The sequence below is a fragment of the Microcebus murinus genome, chromosome 17, assembly GCF_040939455.1.
Source record: "Microcebus murinus isolate Inina chromosome 17, M.murinus_Inina_mat1.0, whole genome shotgun sequence".
NCBI classification, from domain to species: Eukaryota; Metazoa; Chordata; class Mammalia; order Primates; family Cheirogaleidae; genus Microcebus; species Microcebus murinus.
Window position 1 is genome coordinate 60,853,016 of NC_134120.1, and position 17,687 is coordinate 60,870,702.

General features: G+C 62.8%; 4 pseudogenes; all 4 read left to right on the forward strand.

Moving 5' to 3' along the window:
• The first annotated feature begins 2,775 nt into the window (after positions 1-2,775).
• On the forward strand, positions 2,776-2,894 carry LOC142861679 (uncharacterized; annotated as a pseudogene).
• Positions 2,895-6,735: 3,841 nt separating this feature from the next.
• On the forward strand, positions 6,736-6,854 carry LOC142861680 (uncharacterized; annotated as a pseudogene).
• A 3,840-nt stretch (positions 6,855-10,694) lies between these two features.
• On the forward strand, positions 10,695-10,813 carry LOC142861681 (uncharacterized; annotated as a pseudogene).
• A 3,840-nt stretch (positions 10,814-14,653) lies between these two features.
• On the forward strand, positions 14,654-14,772 carry LOC142861682 (uncharacterized; annotated as a pseudogene).
• Positions 14,773-17,687: the final 2,915 nt, after the last annotated feature.

Genomic DNA, 17,687 nt, shown 5'->3' on the forward strand with positions numbered 1-17,687 from the left:
ATTCCTAATGGATGTGTATGCCCATCCCCTCCCCCCACCCGCCCGACACCCACCCGAAGAAGGTGATTCCTCTGTGTCCACTTAGGTGTCCATCGGTTCGTACCCATTTGCTGGTGAGCGCGAGCACGTGGTGCTCGTGTGTCCATTCTTGGGATACTTGGCTTACTGGAACGGGTTCCAGCTCTGGCCAGGAGAACCACGAGAGGTGCCCCCTCACCGCTGCTCCTCATAGCCGAATAGCACTCCGTGGTGTCCACGCGCCACATTTTATTTACCCACTCGTGGGTCGATGGGCACTCGGGTGGCTTCCAGGTCTTTGCGATTGTGACTTGTGCCCTGACTCTAACCCTAACCCTTACCCAGCCCGTCTCCTCCACGGCCCCTGCCTGACTGACTCCTTCCCGCCCGGCCTGTCACCTGTCACCGTCCTCTGCCCCTGCCTGACACGCTCCTCCCCGCCCGGGCCGTCACCGTCCTCGGCCCCTGCCTGACGGGGCTCCTCCGTCGCCTGGGCCTTCCAAGGGCTTGGTGTGGACGCTGGTTCCAGGACGCCCTCCCAGGAACCCGGTAGCAGGGCGGCCGCAGCGTCTCGCGCAACCCAACCGTCCGCCGGCTGGCCGCCGTCGCTAAGTGGCCTGCGGGGGACGTGCTCCCGCTGTGCCGTGGGGGCCCAGCCTGGTGTCTTCTCTGAGGCCCCACGGCTGCCGCTCCCCGCAAGGGGATAGCCGCGGAGGTGGGGACCGCCTCCTCGTGGGGACGTACACCCAGCTCTCCACGTCGGATTCCGGGGCTCTCTGTCCTGCCAGAAGGCCCAGCTGGCCTGCGGGTCCTTAGAGTGGCAAAAACATCCGAAAACTGAGATTGAGGGTCCGGTGGGTGTCTGCACTTTTGTGCTGGGCACCCCAGGGAGGCCCGGGGGCTGGCTGGACAATGCGGTCTGCTGGGCTGGGGGGGGTTTGGAGGAGCAACTGATGCCCTTTGCACTTTGGGTAGCAAGTGTCTGAGGTGTCTCTGGGCCCTGTGCCATGTGGGGGCGGGGGCGGGGGCGGGGTGGGAGGAGGAGGAGGAGGAGGAGGAGGAGGAGGAGGTGGGAAGGGCCGTGGCCTGCAGTCGTGTTCCCCGGGGTGGCACAGCATGTGGCTTCTTCCACAGGCTGCTTGGCCTGGGCTCCCTGCACCTGGGCCTTTGGAGGACTGGCCCTGTGCTTGCCAACACTTCCTGCAGGGACCCAGAGCTGGGAGGTTGCATCTCTCAGCCCTGGGTCGGGCAGAGCCCCAGCGGGCCATGCCCACAACCTCTCTCAGCACGGGTCCCCCAGAAGGCTCCTTTGGGACCAGGATTCTCTTGCGGGTGACTCTTTAAGGTCTGGCCCCTGGATGGAGGGGCACCAGGAGTAGAGGAGCAGGAAGGGGAAGGGGGTGGCCATGCGAGGGGACACTTTCAGGCCAAGTCCCAGCTTCAGCCTGATCCTCCTGGGAACCCCGGGGTGGACATCACACCTCCTGGTTGCCCCGCTCTGAGACAAGGAGCCGGGCTTCGCATTCCCACAGCAGCCAGTCGTGGGCTGAGGACACCTGGGGCGTTGGGAACTCCCTGGCTTCTCCTTGGATTAACATCTGGAGCTGCTTGTGAATTGTGCCGCCACACACACCCGAGTGCAGGTGTCTTCTGCACAGACTGCGGGCCTCGCTCTTCTGAATGCCGCTAGCTCGCCACCCACCCACGGGAGAACCTGGTCAGGGTACTTTCTCTCAGGGGCAGACTCTCATCCGGGCGGGGGGCTACCGGTGTCTCTGTTTGCTCCTTTCTTTCTTCCATTTCGGGAAAGGCTTCCTTACTGGGTGTGGAAATCTCCTATGCCTTTCCTCGCCTATTCTGTCGGCTCTAAAATTCTCTTTCGGTTGCCACCCTCACAGATGGATTAGGAAACTCTTTGCGGTGCACTCATTAGTGAAATGACCTCAATGACGCTGGAATCCAATATCTAATCGCCGATTTTTAGCGAGTCCACACGCCAGGGTGGTTGGGGTCCAATGCAGCCCCGGCCAGGCCCAGGCCCCTTGGACTGGGCCACAGGAGGACACAGAGGAGGGTCCCGGCCCCCACGGTAGCGGTGCGGGCAGTTCTCCAAGGGCTTGGGTGTTTTCCAGAGGGAGGAGATGGAGGGGACTGATTTCTTCAGCGCCCCACAGACCACGCCACCCCACCCCACCCATGGGACACATCCCGAGAGAGAGAGAGACGCCCCATACACTGGCTCCCCTCCCCCGTGCGCTGTGCCCCAGCCCTGGCCCGGGGGAATAGGCGGCCGCGGGGCCACAGGGTGGGGGGCACAGCTGAAAGGGGTTGTGGGGGAGGGCGGCCCCTGGCTGGGGTCAAAGGGCGAGCGCCCCGCCCCGCCCACCCGCCCGTGCGCAGTCAGCGGCCCCGGAGGCGCGCTGGGGGTGGGGGGCGGGGAGGTGAAGGAGGCCAGGCGAGGAGAGGAGGGGGGCTGGAAGGTCTCCACCTTGGCGGGTCCAGCCGTGGAGGCGCATCTTGTGTGAGTGTGAGTGAGTGAGTGAGTGTGAGTGTGAGTGTGTGTGTATAGAGAGACAGCCCCCAACCCCGGCCCGCCGCTCCCTGCCCGCCCCGCCTGTCACCCCGTCCCTCGGAGCCCACGGGACCCGGCCGGCGAACTCAACAGGCCCGGCCCGGCGCGGGGCCTGGGGCGGGAGGAGGCGGCGGGGAAGCGCAGAGAGGCTCGGCTTCTCGAGCGGGGCAGGGGCGCCCTCCGCCGTCCACGACCACACCACCCCGAACGCGCCCGATCCCGTCTGGTCTCGGAAGCTAAGCAGGGTCGGGCCTGGTTAGAACTTGGATGGGAGACCGCCCGGGAATACCGGGTGCCGTAGGCTTCTTCTTCTTTTTTTTTTTTTTTTTGCCTCTGGTTCTGTCGCGTTTCTGGGAGTGCGGGGGCGGCCCGGGGTGGGGGTGACCCCCACCCTCAGCGCCCGCCGCGGTGCCTGGCGCCCCAGCCCGCACCGTGGGGCCTCCTCTTGTCCCGAGCCGTGACACCGCCGCCACGCGGCAGCATGCGTGGCTTCTGGACAGTCAGGTCTCAGACCAAAGGTCTGCTCTGTGGGAGCCGACACGCTGGAGGAAACCTTGAGAGTCTGAGAGGGGAGGGAGTTCCAGAAGAAGGCCTGGATGTCATTTTGAGGGAGTATGTGACCAGAACTCGTCCCGTTGCTTTTGGGGTTCTATGGGCTACACGTAGGAATCTTTGGTGGTGGCACCTGATGTTCGGGCATCCGGAGTCACACCCAGACCTGCTCCACAGGCCTCCTTTTACTTTTCTCTTCGGATTCATTTTTTTTTTTTTTTTTTTTTGAGACAGAGTCTCGGTTTGTTGCCCAGGCTAGAGTGAGTGCCGTGGCGTCAGCCTAGCTCACAGCAACTTCAAACTCCTGGGCTCGAGTGATCCTTCTGCCTCAGCCTCCCGGGTAGCTGGGACTGCAGGCATGCGCCACCATGCCCCGCTAATTTTTTATATATATATCAGTTGGCCAATTAATTTCTTTCTATTTATAGTAGAGACGGGGTCTCGCTCTTGCTCAGGCTGGTTTTGAACTCCTGACCTTGAGCAATCCGCCCGCCTCGGCCTCCCAAGAGCTAGGATTACAGGCGTGAGCCACAGCGCCCGGCCGGATTCATTATTTTTAAAAAGTGTCTCTTATCTCTATTATTGCATTTTCTTTTCTCTCTCTTTTCAAGCAGATGATGGGAGTCCAAGTTTTAAGGTGACATGTGTTGCCCGTGCCCCCCTCCCCCCCCCGTGTTCTTATTCATTTACCTCTCATGTTGCTCCAGCATATTGTGGGGGCACCAATGTTAAGGTCGGGTGCGTTGCCCTCTCCCAGCCTCCCCCCTCGGGTCAGAGCTTCAAGTGCGCCCATCCCCCAGTCGGTGCGCACCCACCCCATTCCTAATGGATGTGTATGCCCATCCCCTCCCCCCACCCGCCCGACACCCACCCGAAGAAGGTGATTCCTCTGTGTCCACTTAGGTGTCCATCGGTTCGTACCCATTTGCTGGTGAGCGCGAGCACGTGGTGCTCGTGTGTCCATTCTTGGGATACTTGGCTTACTGGAACGGGTTCCAGCTCTGGCCAGGAGAACCACGAGAGGTGCCCCCTCACCGCTGCTCCTCATAGCCGAATAGCACTCCGTGGTGTCCACGCGCCACATTTTATTTACCCACTCGTGGGTCGATGGGCACTCGGGTGGCTTCCAGGTCTTTGCGATTGTGACTTGTGCCCTGACTCTAACCCTAACCCTTACCCAGCCCGTCTCCTCCACGGCCCCTGCCTGACTGACTCCTTCCCGCCCGGCCTGTCACCTGTCACCGTCCTCTGCCCCTGCCTGACACGCTCCTCCCCGCCCGGGCCGTCACCGTCCTCGGCCCCTGCCTGACGGGGCTCCTCCGTCGCCTGGGCCTTCCAAGGGCTTGGTGTGGACGCTGGTTCCAGGACGCCCTCCCAGGAACCCGGTAGCAGGGCGGCCGCAGCGTCTCGCGCAACCCAACCGTCCGCCGGCTGGCCGCCGTGGCTAAGTGGCCTGCGGGGGACGTGCTCCCGCTGTGCCGTGGGGGCCCAGCCTGGTGTCTTCTCTGAGGCCCCACGGCTGCCGCTCCCCGCAAGGGGATAGCCGCGGAGGTGGGGACCGCCTCCTCGTGGGGACGTACACCCAGCTCTCCACGTCGGATTCCGGGGCTCTCTGTCCTGCCAGAAGGCCCAGCTGGCCTGCGGGTCCTTAGAGTGGCAAAAACATCCGAAAACTGAGATTGAGGGTCCGGTGGGTGTCTGCACTTTTGTGCTGGGCACCCCAGGGAGGCCCGGGGGCTGGCTGGACAATGCGGTCTGCTGGGCTGGGGGGGGTTTGGAGGAGCAACTGATGCCCTTTGCACTTTGGGTAGCAAGTGTCTGAGGTGTCTCTGGGCCCTGTGCCATGTGGGGGCGGGGGCGGGGGCGGGGTGGGAGGAGGAGGAGGAGGAGGAGGAGGAGGAGGAGGTGGGAAGGGCCGTGGCCTGCAGTCGTGTTCCCCGGGGTGGCACAGCATGTGGCTTCTTCCACAGGCTGCTTGGCCTGGGCTCCCTGCACCTGGGCCTTTGGAGGACTGGCCCTGTGCTTGCCAACACTTCCTGCAGGGACCCAGAGCTGGGAGGTTGCATCTCTCAGCCCTGGGTCGGGCAGAGCCCCAGCGGGCCATGCCCACAACCTCTCTCAGCACGGGTCCCCCAGAAGGCTCCTTTGGGACCAGGATTCTCTTGCGGGTGACTCTTTAAGGTCTGGCCCCTGGATGGAGGGGCACCAGGAGTAGAGGAGCAGGAAGGGGAAGGGGGTGGCCATGCGAGGGGACACTTTCAGGCCAAGTCCCAGCTTCAGCCTGATCCTCCTGGGAACCCCGGGGTGGACATCACACCTCCTGGTTGCCCCGCTCTGAGACAAGGAGCCGGGCTTCGCATTCCCACAGCAGCCAGTCGTGGGCTGAGGACACCTGGGGCGTTGGGAACTCCCTGGCTTCTCCTTGGATTAACATCTGGAGCTGCTTGTGAATTGTGCCGCCACACACACCCGAGTGCAGGTGTCTTCTGCACAGACTGCGGGCCTCGCTCTTCTGAATGCCGCTAGCTCGCCACCCACCCACGGGAGAACCTGGTCAGGGTACTTTCTCTCAGGGGCAGACTCTCATCCGGGCGGGGGGCTACCGGTGTCTCTGTTTGCTCCTTTCTTTCTTCCATTTCGGGAAAGGCTTCCTTACTGGGTGTGGAAATCTCCTATGCCTTTCCTCGCCTATTCTGTCGGCTCTAAAATTCTCTTTCGGTTGCCACCCTCACAGATGGATTAGGAAACTCTTTGCGGTGCACTCATTAGTGAAATGACCTCAATGACGCTGGAATCCAATATCTAATCGCCGATTTTTAGCGAGTCCACACGCCAGGGTGGTTGGGGTCCAATGCAGCCCCGGCCAGGCCCAGGCCCCTTGGACTGGGCCACAGGAGGACACAGAGGAGGGTCCCGGCCCCCACGGTAGCGGTGCGGGCAGTTCTCCAAGGGCTTGGGTGTTTTCCAGAGGGAGGAGATGGAGGGGACTGATTTCTTCAGCGCCCCACAGACCACGCCACCCCACCCCACCCATGGGACACATCCCGAGAGAGAGAGAGACGCCCCATACACTGGCTCCCCTCCCCCGTGCGCTGTGCCCCAGCCCTGGCCCGGGGGAATAGGCGGCCGCGGGGCCACAGGGTGGGGGGCACAGCTGAAAGGGGTTGTGGGGGAGGGCGGCCCCTGGCTGGGGTCAAAGGGCGAGCGCCCCGCCCCGCCCACCCGCCCGTGCGCAGTCAGCGGCCCCGGAGGCGCGCTGGGGGTGGGGGGCGGGGAGGTGAAGGAGGCCAGGCGAGGAGAGGAGGGGGGCTGGAAGGTCTCCACCTTGGCGGGTCCAGCCGTGGAGGCGCATCTTGTGTGAGTGTGAGTGAGTGAGTGAGTGTGAGTGTGAGTGTGTGTGTATAGAGAGACAGCCCCCAACCCCGGCCCGCCGCTCCCTGCCCGCCCCGCCTGTCACCCCGTCCCTCGGAGCCCACGGGACCCGGCCGGCGAACTCAACAGGCCCGGCCCGGCGCGGGGCCTGGGGCGGGAGGAGGCGGCGGGGAAGCGCAGAGAGGCTCGGCTTCTCGAGCGGGGCAGGGGCGCCCTCCGCCGTCCACGACCACACCACCCCGAACGCGCCCGATCCCGTCTGGTCTCGGAAGCTAAGCAGGGTCGGGCCTGGTTAGAACTTGGATGGGAGACCGCCCGGGAATACCGGGTGCCGTAGGCTTCTTCTTCTTTTTTTTTTTTTTTTGCCTCTGGTTCTGTCGCGTTTCTGGGAGTGCGGGGGCGGCCCGGGGTGGGGGTGACCCCCACCCTCAGCGCCCGCCGCGGTGCCTGGCGCCCCAGCCCGCACCGTGGGGCCTCCTCTTGTCCCGAGCCGTGACACCGCCGCCACGCGGCAGCATGCGTGGCTTCTGGACAGTCAGGTCTCAGACCAAAGGTCTGCTCTGTGGGAGCCGACACGCTGGAGGAAACCTTGAGAGTCTGAGAGGGGAGGGAGTTCCAGAAGAAGGCCTGGATGTCATTTTGAGGGAGTATGTGACCAGAACTCGTCCCGTTGCTTTTGGGGTTCTATGGGCTACACGTAGGAATCTTTGGTGGTGGCACCTGATGTTCGGGCATCCGGAGTCACACCCAGACCTGCTCCACAGGCCTCCTTTTACTTTTCTCTTCGGATTCATTTTTTTTTTTTTTTTTTTTTGAGACAGAGTCTCGGTTTGTTGCCCAGGCTAGAGTGAGTGCCGTGGCGTCAGCCTAGCTCACAGCAACTTCAAACTCCTGGGCTCGAGTGATCCTTCTGCCTCAGCCTCCCGGGTAGCTGGGACTGCAGGCATGCGCCACCATGCCCCGCTAATTTTTTATATATATATCAGTTGGCCAATTAATTTCTTTCTATTTATAGTAGAGACGGGGTCTCGCTCTTGCTCAGGCTGGTTTTGAACTCCTGACCTTGAGCAATCCGCCCGCCTCGGCCTCCCAAGAGCTAGGATTACAGGCGTGAGCCACAGCGCCCGGCCGGATTCATTATTTTTAAAAAGTGTCTCTTATCTCTATTATTGCATTTTCTTTTCTCTCTCTTTTCAAGCAGATGATGGGAGTCCAAGTTTTAAGGTGACATGTGTTGCCCGTGCCCCCCTCCCCCCCCCGTGTTCTTATTCATTTACCTCTCATGTTGCTCCAGCATATTGTGGGGGCACCAATGTTAAGGTCGGGTGCGTTGCCCTCTCCCAGCCTCCCCCCTCGGGTCAGAGCTTCAAGTGCGCCCATCCCCCAGTCGGTGCGCACCCACCCCATTCCTAATGGATGTGTATGCCCATCCCCTCCCCCCACCCGCCCGACACCCACCCGAAGAAGGTGATTCCTCTGTGTCCACTTAGGTGTCCATCGGTTCGTACCCATTTGCTGGTGAGCGCGAGCACGTGGTGCTCGTGTGTCCATTCTTGGGATACTTGGCTTACTGGAACGGGTTCCAGCTCTGGCCAGGAGAACCACGAGAGGTGCCCCCTCACCGCTGCTCCTCATAGCCGAATAGCACTCCGTGGTGTCCACGCGCCACATTTTATTTACCCACTCGTGGGTCGATGGGCACTCGGGTGGCTTCCAGGTCTTTGCGATTGTGACTTGTGCCCTGACTCTAACCCTAACCCTTACCCAGCCCGTCTCCTCCACGGCCCCTGCCTGACTGACTCCTTCCCGCCCGGCCTGTCACCTGTCACCGTCCTCTGCCCCTGCCTGACACGCTCCTCCCCGCCCGGGCCGTCACCGTCCTCGGCCCCTGCCTGACGGGGCTCCTCCGTCGCCTGGGCCTTCCAAGGGCTTGGTGTGGACGCTGGTTCCAGGACGCCCTCCCAGGAACCCGGTAGCAGGGCGGCCGCAGCGTCTCGCGCAACCCAACCGTCCGCCGGCTGGCCGCCGTGGCTAAGTGGCCTGCGGGGGACGTGCTCCCGCTGTGCCGTGGGGGCCCAGCCTGGTGTCTTCTCTGAGGCCCCACGGCTGCCGCTCCCCGCAAGGGGATAGCCGCGGAGGTGGGGACCGCCTCCTCGTGGGGACGTACACCCAGCTCTCCACGTCGGATTCCGGGGCTCTCTGTCCTGCCAGAAGGCCCAGCTGGCCTGCGGGTCCTTAGAGTGGCAAAAACATCCGAAAACTGAGATTGAGGGTCCGGTGGGTGTCTGCACTTTTGTGCTGGGCACCCCAGGGAGGCCCGGGGGCTGGCTGGACAATGCGGTCTGCTGGGCTGGGGGGGGTTTGGAGGAGCAACTGATGCCCTTTGCACTTTGGGTAGCAAGTGTCTGAGGTGTCTCTGGGCCCTGTGCCATGTGGGGGCGGGGGCGGGGGCGGGGTGGGAGGAGGAGGAGGAGGAGGAGGAGGAGGAGGAGGTGGGAAGGGCCGTGGCCTGCAGTCGTGTTCCCCGGGGTGGCACAGCATGTGGCTTCTTCCACAGGCTGCTTGGCCTGGGCTCCCTGCACCTGGGCCTTTGGAGGACTGGCCCTGTGCTTGCCAACACTTCCTGCAGGGACCCAGAGCTGGGAGGTTGCATCTCTCAGCCCTGGGTCGGGCAGAGCCCCAGCGGGCCATGCCCACAACCTCTCTCAGCACGGGTCCCCCAGAAGGCTCCTTTGGGACCAGGATTCTCTTGCGGGTGACTCTTTAAGGTCTGGCCCCTGGATGGAGGGGCACCAGGAGTAGAGGAGCAGGAAGGGGAAGGGGGTGGCCATGCGAGGGGACACTTTCAGGCCAAGTCCCAGCTTCAGCCTGATCCTCCTGGGAACCCCGGGGTGGACATCACACCTCCTGGTTGCCCCGCTCTGAGACAAGGAGCCGGGCTTCGCATTCCCACAGCAGCCAGTCGTGGGCTGAGGACACCTGGGGCGTTGGGAACTCCCTGGCTTCTCCTTGGATTAACATCTGGAGCTGCTTGTGAATTGTGCCGCCACACACACCCGAGTGCAGGTGTCTTCTGCACAGACTGCGGGCCTCGCTCTTCTGAATGCCGCTAGCTCGCCACCCACCCACGGGAGAACCTGGTCAGGGTACTTTCTCTCAGGGGCAGACTCTCATCCGGGCGGGGGGCTACCGGTGTCTCTGTTTGCTCCTTTCTTTCTTCCATTTCGGGAAAGGCTTCCTTACTGGGTGTGGAAATCTCCTATGCCTTTCCTCGCCTATTCTGTCGGCTCTAAAATTCTCTTTCGGTTGCCACCCTCACAGATGGATTAGGAAACTCTTTGCGGTGCACTCATTAGTGAAATGACCTCAATGACGCTGGAATCCAATATCTAATCGCCGATTTTTAGCGAGTCCACACGCCAGGGTGGTTGGGGTCCAATGCAGCCCCGGCCAGGCCCAGGCCCCTTGGACTGGGCCACAGGAGGACACAGAGGAGGGTCCCGGCCCCCACGGTAGCGGTGCGGGCAGTTCTCCAAGGGCTTGGGTGTTTTCCAGAGGGAGGAGATGGAGGGGACTGATTTCTTCAGCGCCCCACAGACCACGCCACCCCACCCCACCCATGGGACACATCCCGAGAGAGAGAGAGACGCCCCATACACTGGCTCCCCTCCCCCGTGCGCTGTGCCCCAGCCCTGGCCCGGGGGAATAGGCGGCCGCGGGGCCACAGGGTGGGGGGCACAGCTGAAAGGGGTTGTGGGGGAGGGCGGCCCCTGGCTGGGGTCAAAGGGCGAGCGCCCCGCCCCGCCCACCCGCCCGTGCGCAGTCAGCGGCCCCGGAGGCGCGCTGGGGGTGGGGGGCGGGGAGGTGAAGGAGGCCAGGCGAGGAGAGGAGGGGGGCTGGAAGGTCTCCACCTTGGCGGGTCCAGCCGTGGAGGCGCATCTTGTGTGAGTGTGAGTGAGTGAGTGAGTGTGAGTGTGAGTGTGTGTGTATAGAGAGACAGCCCCCAACCCCGGCCCGCCGCTCCCTGCCCGCCCCGCCTGTCACCCCATCCCTCGGAGCCCACGGGACCCGGCCGGCGAACTCAACAGGCCCGGCCCGGCGCGGGGCCTGGGGCGGGAGGAGGCGGCGGGGAAGCGCAGAGAGGCTCGGCTTCTCGAGCGGGGCAGGGGCGCCCTCCGCCGTCCACGACCACACCACCCCGAACGCGCCCGATCCCGTCTGGTCTCGGAAGCTAAGCAGGGTCGGGCCTGGTTAGAACTTGGATGGGAGACCGCCCGGGAATACCGGGTGCCGTAGGCTTCTTCTTCTTTTTTTTTTTTTTTTGCCTCTGGTTCTGTCGCGTTTCTGGGAGTGCGGGGGCGGCCCGGGGTGGGGGTGACCCCCACCCTCAGCGCCCGCCGCGGTGCCTGGCGCCCCAGCCCGCACCGTGGGGCCTCCTCTTGTCCCGAGCCGTGACACCGCCGCCACGCGGCAGCATGCGTGGCTTCTGGACAGTCAGGTCTCAGACCAAAGGTCTGCTCTGTGGGAGCCGACACGCTGGAGGAAACCTTGAGAGTCTGAGAGGGGAGGGAGTTCCAGAAGAAGGCCTGGATGTCATTTTGAGGGAGTATGTGACCAGAACTCGTCCCGTTGCTTTTGGGGTTCTATGGGCTACACGTAGGAATCTTTGGTGGTGGCACCTGATGTTCGGGCATCCGGAGTCACACCCAGACCTGCTCCACAGGCCTCCTTTTACTTTTCTCTTCGGATTCATTTTTTTTTTTTTTTTTTTTTGAGACAGAGTCTCGGTTTGTTGCCCAGGCTAGAGTGAGTGCCGTGGCGTCAGCCTAGCTCACAGCAACTTCAAACTCCTGGGCTCGAGTGATCCTTCTGCCTCAGCCTCCCGGGTAGCTGGGACTGCAGGCATGCGCCACCATGCCCCGCTAATTTTTTATATATATATCAGTTGGCCAATTAATTTCTTTCTATTTATAGTAGAGACGGGGTCTCGCTCTTGCTCAGGCTGGTTTTGAACTCCTGACCTTGAGCAATCCGCCCGCCTCGGCCTCCCAAGAGCTAGGATTACAGGCGTGAGCCACAGCGCCCGGCCGGATTCATTATTTTTAAAAAGTGTCTCTTATCTCTATTATTGCATTTTCTTTTCTCTCTCTTTTCAAGCAGATGATGGGAGTCCAAGTTTTAAGGTGACATGTGTTGCCCGTGCCCCCCTCCCCCCCCCGTGTTCTTATTCATTTACCTCTCATGTTGCTCCAGCATATTGTGGGGGCACCAATGTTAAGGTCGGGTGCGTTGCCCTCTCCCAGCCTCCCCCCTCGGGTCAGAGCTTCAAGTGCGCCCATCCCCCAGTCGGTGCGCACCCACCCCATTCCTAATGGATGTGTATGCCCATCCCCTCCCCCCACCCGCCCGACACCCACCCGAAGAAGGTGATTCCTCTGTGTCCACTTAGGTGTCCATCGGTTCGTACCCATTTGCTGGTGAGCGCGAGCACGTGGTGCTCGTGTGTCCATTCTTGGGATACTTGGCTTACTGGAACGGGTTCCAGCTCTGGCCAGGAGAACCACGAGAGGTGCCCCCTCACCGCTGCTCCTCATAGCCGAATAGCACTCCGTGGTGTCCACGCGCCACATTTTATTTACCCACTCGTGGGTCGATGGGCACTCGGGTGGCTTCCAGGTCTTTGCGATTGTGACTTGTGCCCTGACTCTAACCCTAACCCTTACCCAGCCCGTCTCCTCCACGGCCCCTGCCTGACTGACTCCTTCCCGCCCGGCCTGTCACCTGTCACCGTCCTCTGCCCCTGCCTGACACGCTCCTCCCCGCCCGGGCCGTCACCGTCCTCGGCCCCTGCCTGACGGGGCTCCTCCGTCGCCTGGGCCTTCCAAGGGCTTGGTGTGGACGCTGGTTCCAGGACGCCCTCCCAGGAACCCGGTAGCAGGGCGGCCGCAGCGTCTCGCGCAACCCAACCGTCCGCCGGCTGGCCGCCGTCGCTAAGTGGCCTGCGGGGGACGTGCTCCCGCTGTGCCGTGGGGGCCCAGCCTGGTGTCTTCTCTGAGGCCCCACGGCTGCCGCTCCCCGCAAGGGGATAGCCGCGGAGGTGGGGACCGCCTCCTCGTGGGGACGTACACCCAGCTCTCCACGTCGGATTCCGGGGCTCTCTGTCCTGCCAGAAGGCCCAGCTGGCCTGCGGGTCCTTAGAGTGGCAAAAACATCCGAAAACTGAGATTGAGGGTCCGGTGGGTGTCTGCACTTTTGTGCTGGGCACCCCAGGGAGGCCCGGGGGCTGGCTGGACAATGCGGTCTGCTGGGCTGGGGGGGGTTTGGAGGAGCAACTGATGCCCTTTGCACTTTGGGTAGCAAGTGTCTGAGGTGTCTCTGGGCCCTGTGCCATGTGGGGGCGGGGGCGGGGGCGGGGTGGGAGGAGGAGGAGGAGGAGGAGGAGGAGGAGGAGGTGGGAAGGGCCGTGGCCTGCAGTCGTGTTCCCCGGGGTGGCACAGCATGTGGCTTCTTCCACAGGCTGCTTGGCCTGGGCTCCCTGCACCTGGGCCTTTGGAGGACTGGCCCTGTGCTTGCCAACACTTCCTGCAGGGACCCAGAGCTGGGAGGTTGCATCTCTCAGCCCTGGGTCGGGCAGAGCCCCAGCGGGCCATGCCCACAACCTCTCTCAGCACGGGTCCCCCAGAAGGCTCCTTTGGGACCAGGATTCTCTTGCGGGTGACTCTTTAAGGTCTGGCCCCTGGATGGAGGGGCACCAGGAGTAGAGGAGCAGGAAGGGGAAGGGGGTGGCCATGCGAGGGGACACTTTCAGGCCAAGTCCCAGCTTCAGCCTGATCCTCCTGGGAACCCCGGGGTGGACATCACACCTCCTGGTTGCCCCGCTCTGAGACAAGGAGCCGGGCTTCGCATTCCCACAGCAGCCAGTCGTGGGCTGAGGACACCTGGGGCGTTGGGAACTCCCTGGCTTCTCCTTGGATTAACATCTGGAGCTGCTTGTGAATTGTGCCGCCACACACACCCGAGTGCAGGTGTCTTCTGCACAGACTGCGGGCCTCGCTCTTCTGAATGCCGCTAGCTCGCCACCCACCCACGGGAGAACCTGGTCAGGGTACTTTCTCTCAGGGGCAGACTCTCATCCGGGCGGGGGGCTACCGGTGTCTCTGTTTGCTCCTTTCTTTCTTCCATTTCGGGAAAGGCTTCCTTACTGGGTGTGGAAATCTCCTATGCCTTTCCTCGCCTATTCTGTCGGCTCTAAAATTCTCTTTCGGTTGCCACCCTCACAGATGGATTAGGAAACTCTTTGCGGTGCACTCATTAGTGAAATGACCTCAATGACGCTGGAATCCAATATCTAATCGCCGATTTTTAGCGAGTCCACACGCCAGGGTGGTTGGGGTCCAATGCAGCCCCGGCCAGGCCCAGGCCCCTTGGACTGGGCCACAGGAGGACACAGAGGAGGGTCCCGGCCCCCACGGTAGCGGTGCGGGCAGTTCTCCAAGGGCTTGGGTGTTTTCCAGAGGGAGGAGATGGAGGGGACTGATTTCTTCAGCGCCCCACAGACCACGCCACCCCACCCCACCCATGGGACACATCCCGAGAGAGAGAGAGACGCCCCATACACTGGCTCCCCTCCCCCGTGCGCTGTGCCCCAGCCCTGGCCCGGGGGAATAGGCGGCCGCGGGGCCACAGGGTGGGGGGCACAGCTGAAAGGGGTTGTGGGGGAGGGCGGCCCCTGGCTGGGGTCAAAGGGCGAGCGCCCCGCCCCGCCCACCCGCCCGTGCGCAGTCAGCGGCCCCGGAGGCGCGCTGGGGGTGGGGGGCGGGGAGGTGAAGGAGGCCAGGCGAGGAGAGGAGGGGGGCTGGAAGGTCTCCACCTTGGCGGGTCCAGCCGTGGAGGCGCATCTTGTGTGAGTGTGAGTGAGTGAGTGAGTGTGAGTGTGAGTGTGTGTGTATAGAGAGACAGCCCCCAACCCCGGCCCGCCGCTCCCTGCCCGCCCCGCCTGTCACCCCGTCCCTCGGAGCCCACGGGACCCGGCCGGCGAACTCAACAGGCCCGGCCCGGCGCGGGGCCTGGGGCGGGAGGAGGCGGCGGGGAAGCGCAGAGAGGCTCGGCTTCTCGAGCGGGGCAGGGGCGCCCTCCGCCGTCCACGACCACACCACCCCGAACGCGCCCGATCCCGTCTGGTCTCGGAAGCTAAGCAGGGTCGGGCCTGGTTAGAACTTGGATGGGAGACCGCCCGGGAATACCGGGTGCCGTAGGCTTCTTCTTCTTTTTTTTTTTTTTTTGCCTCTGGTTCTGTCGCGTTTCTGGGAGTGCGGGGGCGGCCCGGGGTGGGGGTGACCCCCACCCTCAGCGCCCGCCGCGGTGCCTGGCGCCCCAGCCCGCACCGTGGGGCCTCCTCTTGTCCCGAGCCGTGACACCGCCGCCACGCGGCAGCATGCGTGGCTTCTGGACAGTCAGGTCTCAGACCAAAGGTCTGCTCTGTGGGAGCCGACACGCTGGAGGAAACCTTGAGAGTCTGAGAGGGGAGGGAGTTCCAGAAGAAGGCCTGGATGTCATTTTGAGGGAGTATGTGACCAGAACTCGTCCCGTTGCTTTTGGGGTTCTATGGGCTACACGTAGGAATCTTTGGTGGTGGCACCTGATGTTCGGGCATCCGGAGTCACACCCAGACCTGCTCCACAGGCCTCCTTTTACTTTTCTCTTCGGATTCATTTTTTTTTTTTTTTTTTTTTGAGACAGAGTCTCGGTTTGTTGCCCAGGCTAGAGTGAGTGCCCTGGCGTCAGCCTAGCTCACAGCAACTTCAAACTCCTGGGCTCGAGTGATCCTTCTGCCTCAGCCTCCCGGGTAGCTGGGACTGCAGGCATGCGCCACCATGCCCCGCTAATTTTTTATATATATATCAGTTGGCCAATTAATTTCTTTCTATTTATAGTAGAGACGGGGTCTCGCTCTTGCTCAGGCTGGTTTTGAACTCCTGACCTTGAGCAATCCGCCCGCCTCGGCCTCCCAAGAGCTAGGATTACAGGCGTGAGCCACAGCGCCCGGCCGGATTCATTATTTTTAAAAAGTGTCTCTTATCTCTATTATTGCATTTTCTTTTCTCTCTCTTTTCAAGCAGATGATGGGAGTCCAAGTTTTAAGGTGACATGTGTTGCCCGTGCCCCCCTCCCCCCCCCGTGTTCTTATTCATTTACCTCTCATGTTGCTCCAGCATATTGTGGGGGCACCAATGTTAAGGTCGGGTGCGTTGCCCTCTCCCAGCCTCCCCCCTCGGGTCAGAGCTTCAAGTGCGCCCATCCCCCAGTCGGTGCGCACCCACCCCATTCCTAATGGATGTGTATGCCCATCCCCTCCCCCCACCCGCCCGACACCCACCCGAAGAAGGTGATTCCTCTGTGTCCACTTAGGTGTCCATCGGTTCGTACCCATTTGCTGGTGAGCGCGAGCACGTGGTGCTCGTGTGTCCATTCTTGGGATACTTGGCTTACTGGAACGGGTTCCAGCTCTGGCCAGGAGAACCACGAGAGGTGCCCCCTCACCGCTGCTCCTCATAGCCGAATAGCACTCCGTGGTGTCCACGCGCCACATTTTATTTACCCACTCGTGGGTCGATGGGCACTCGGGTGGCTTCCAGGTCTTTGCGATTGTGACTTGTGCCCTGACTCTAACCCTAACCCTTACCCAGCCCGTCTCCTCCACGGCCCCTGCCTGACTGACTCCTTCCCGCCCGGCCTGTCACCTGTCACCGTCCTCTGCCCCTGCCTGACACGCTCCTCCCCGCCCGGGCCGTCACCGTCCTCGGCCCCTGCCTGACGGGGCTCCTCCGTCGCCTGGGCCTTCCAAGGGCTTGGTGTGGACGCTGGTTCCAGGACGCCCTCCCAGGAACCCGGTAGCAGGGCGGCCGCAGCGTCTCGCGCAACCCAACCGTCCGCCGGCTGGCCGCCGTGGCTAAGTGGCCTGCGGGGGACGTGCTCCCGCTGTGCCGTGGGGGCCCAGCCTGGTGTCTTCTCTGAGGCCCCACGGCTGCCGCTCCCCGCAAGGGGATAGCCGCGGAGGTGGGGACCGCCTCCTCGTGGGGACGTACACCCAGCTCTCCACGTCGGATTCCGGGGCTCTCTGTCCTGCCAGAAGGCCCAGCTGGCCTGCGGGTCCTTTGAGTGGCAAAAACATCCGAAAACTGAGATTGAGGGTCCGGTGGGTGTCTGCACTTTTGTGCTGGGCACCCCAGGGAGGCCCGGGGGCTGGCTGGACAATGCGGTCTGCTGGGCTGGGGGGGGTTTGGAGGAGCAACTGATGCCCTTTGCACTTTGGGTAGCAAGTGTCTGAGGTGTCTCTGGGCCCTGTGCCATGTGGGGGCGGGGGCGGGGGCGGGGTGGGAGGAGGAGGAGGAGGAGGAGGAGGAGGAGGAGGTGGGAAGGGCCGTGGCCTGCAGTCGTGTTCCCCGGGGTGGCACAGCATGTGGCTTCTTCCACAGGCTGCTTGGCCTGGGCTCCCTGCACCTGGGCCTTTGGAGGACTGGCCCTGTGCTTGCCAACACTTCCTGCAGGGACCCAGAGCTGGGAGGTTGCATCTCTCAGCCCTGGGTCGGGCAGAGCCCCAGCGGGCCATGCCCACAACCTCTCTCAGCACGGGTCCCCCAGAAGGCTCCTTTGGGACCAGGATTCTCTTGCGGGTGACTCTTTAAGGTCTGGCCCCTGGATGGAGGGGCACCAGGAGTAGAGGAGCAGGAAGGGGAAGGGGGTGGCCATGCGAGGGGACACTTTCAGGCCAAGTCCCAGCTTCAGCCTGATCCTCCTGGGAACCCCGGGGTGGACATCACACCTCCTGGTTGCCCCGCTCTGAGACAAGGAGCCGGGCTTCGCATTCCCACAGCAGCCAGTCGTGGGCTGAGGACACCTGGGGCGTTGGGAACTCCCTGGCTTCTCCTTGGATTAACATCTGGAGCTGCTTGTGAATTGTGCCGCCACACACACCCGAGTGCAGGTGTCTTCTGCACAGACTGCGGGCCTCGCTCTTCTGAATGCCGCTAGCTCGCCACCCACCCACGGGAGAACCTGGTCAGGGTACTTTCTCTCAGGGGCAGACTCTCATCCGGGCGGGGGGCTACCGGTGTCTCTGTTTGCTCCTTTCTTTCTTCCATTTCGGGAAAGGCTTCCTTACTGGGTGTGGAAA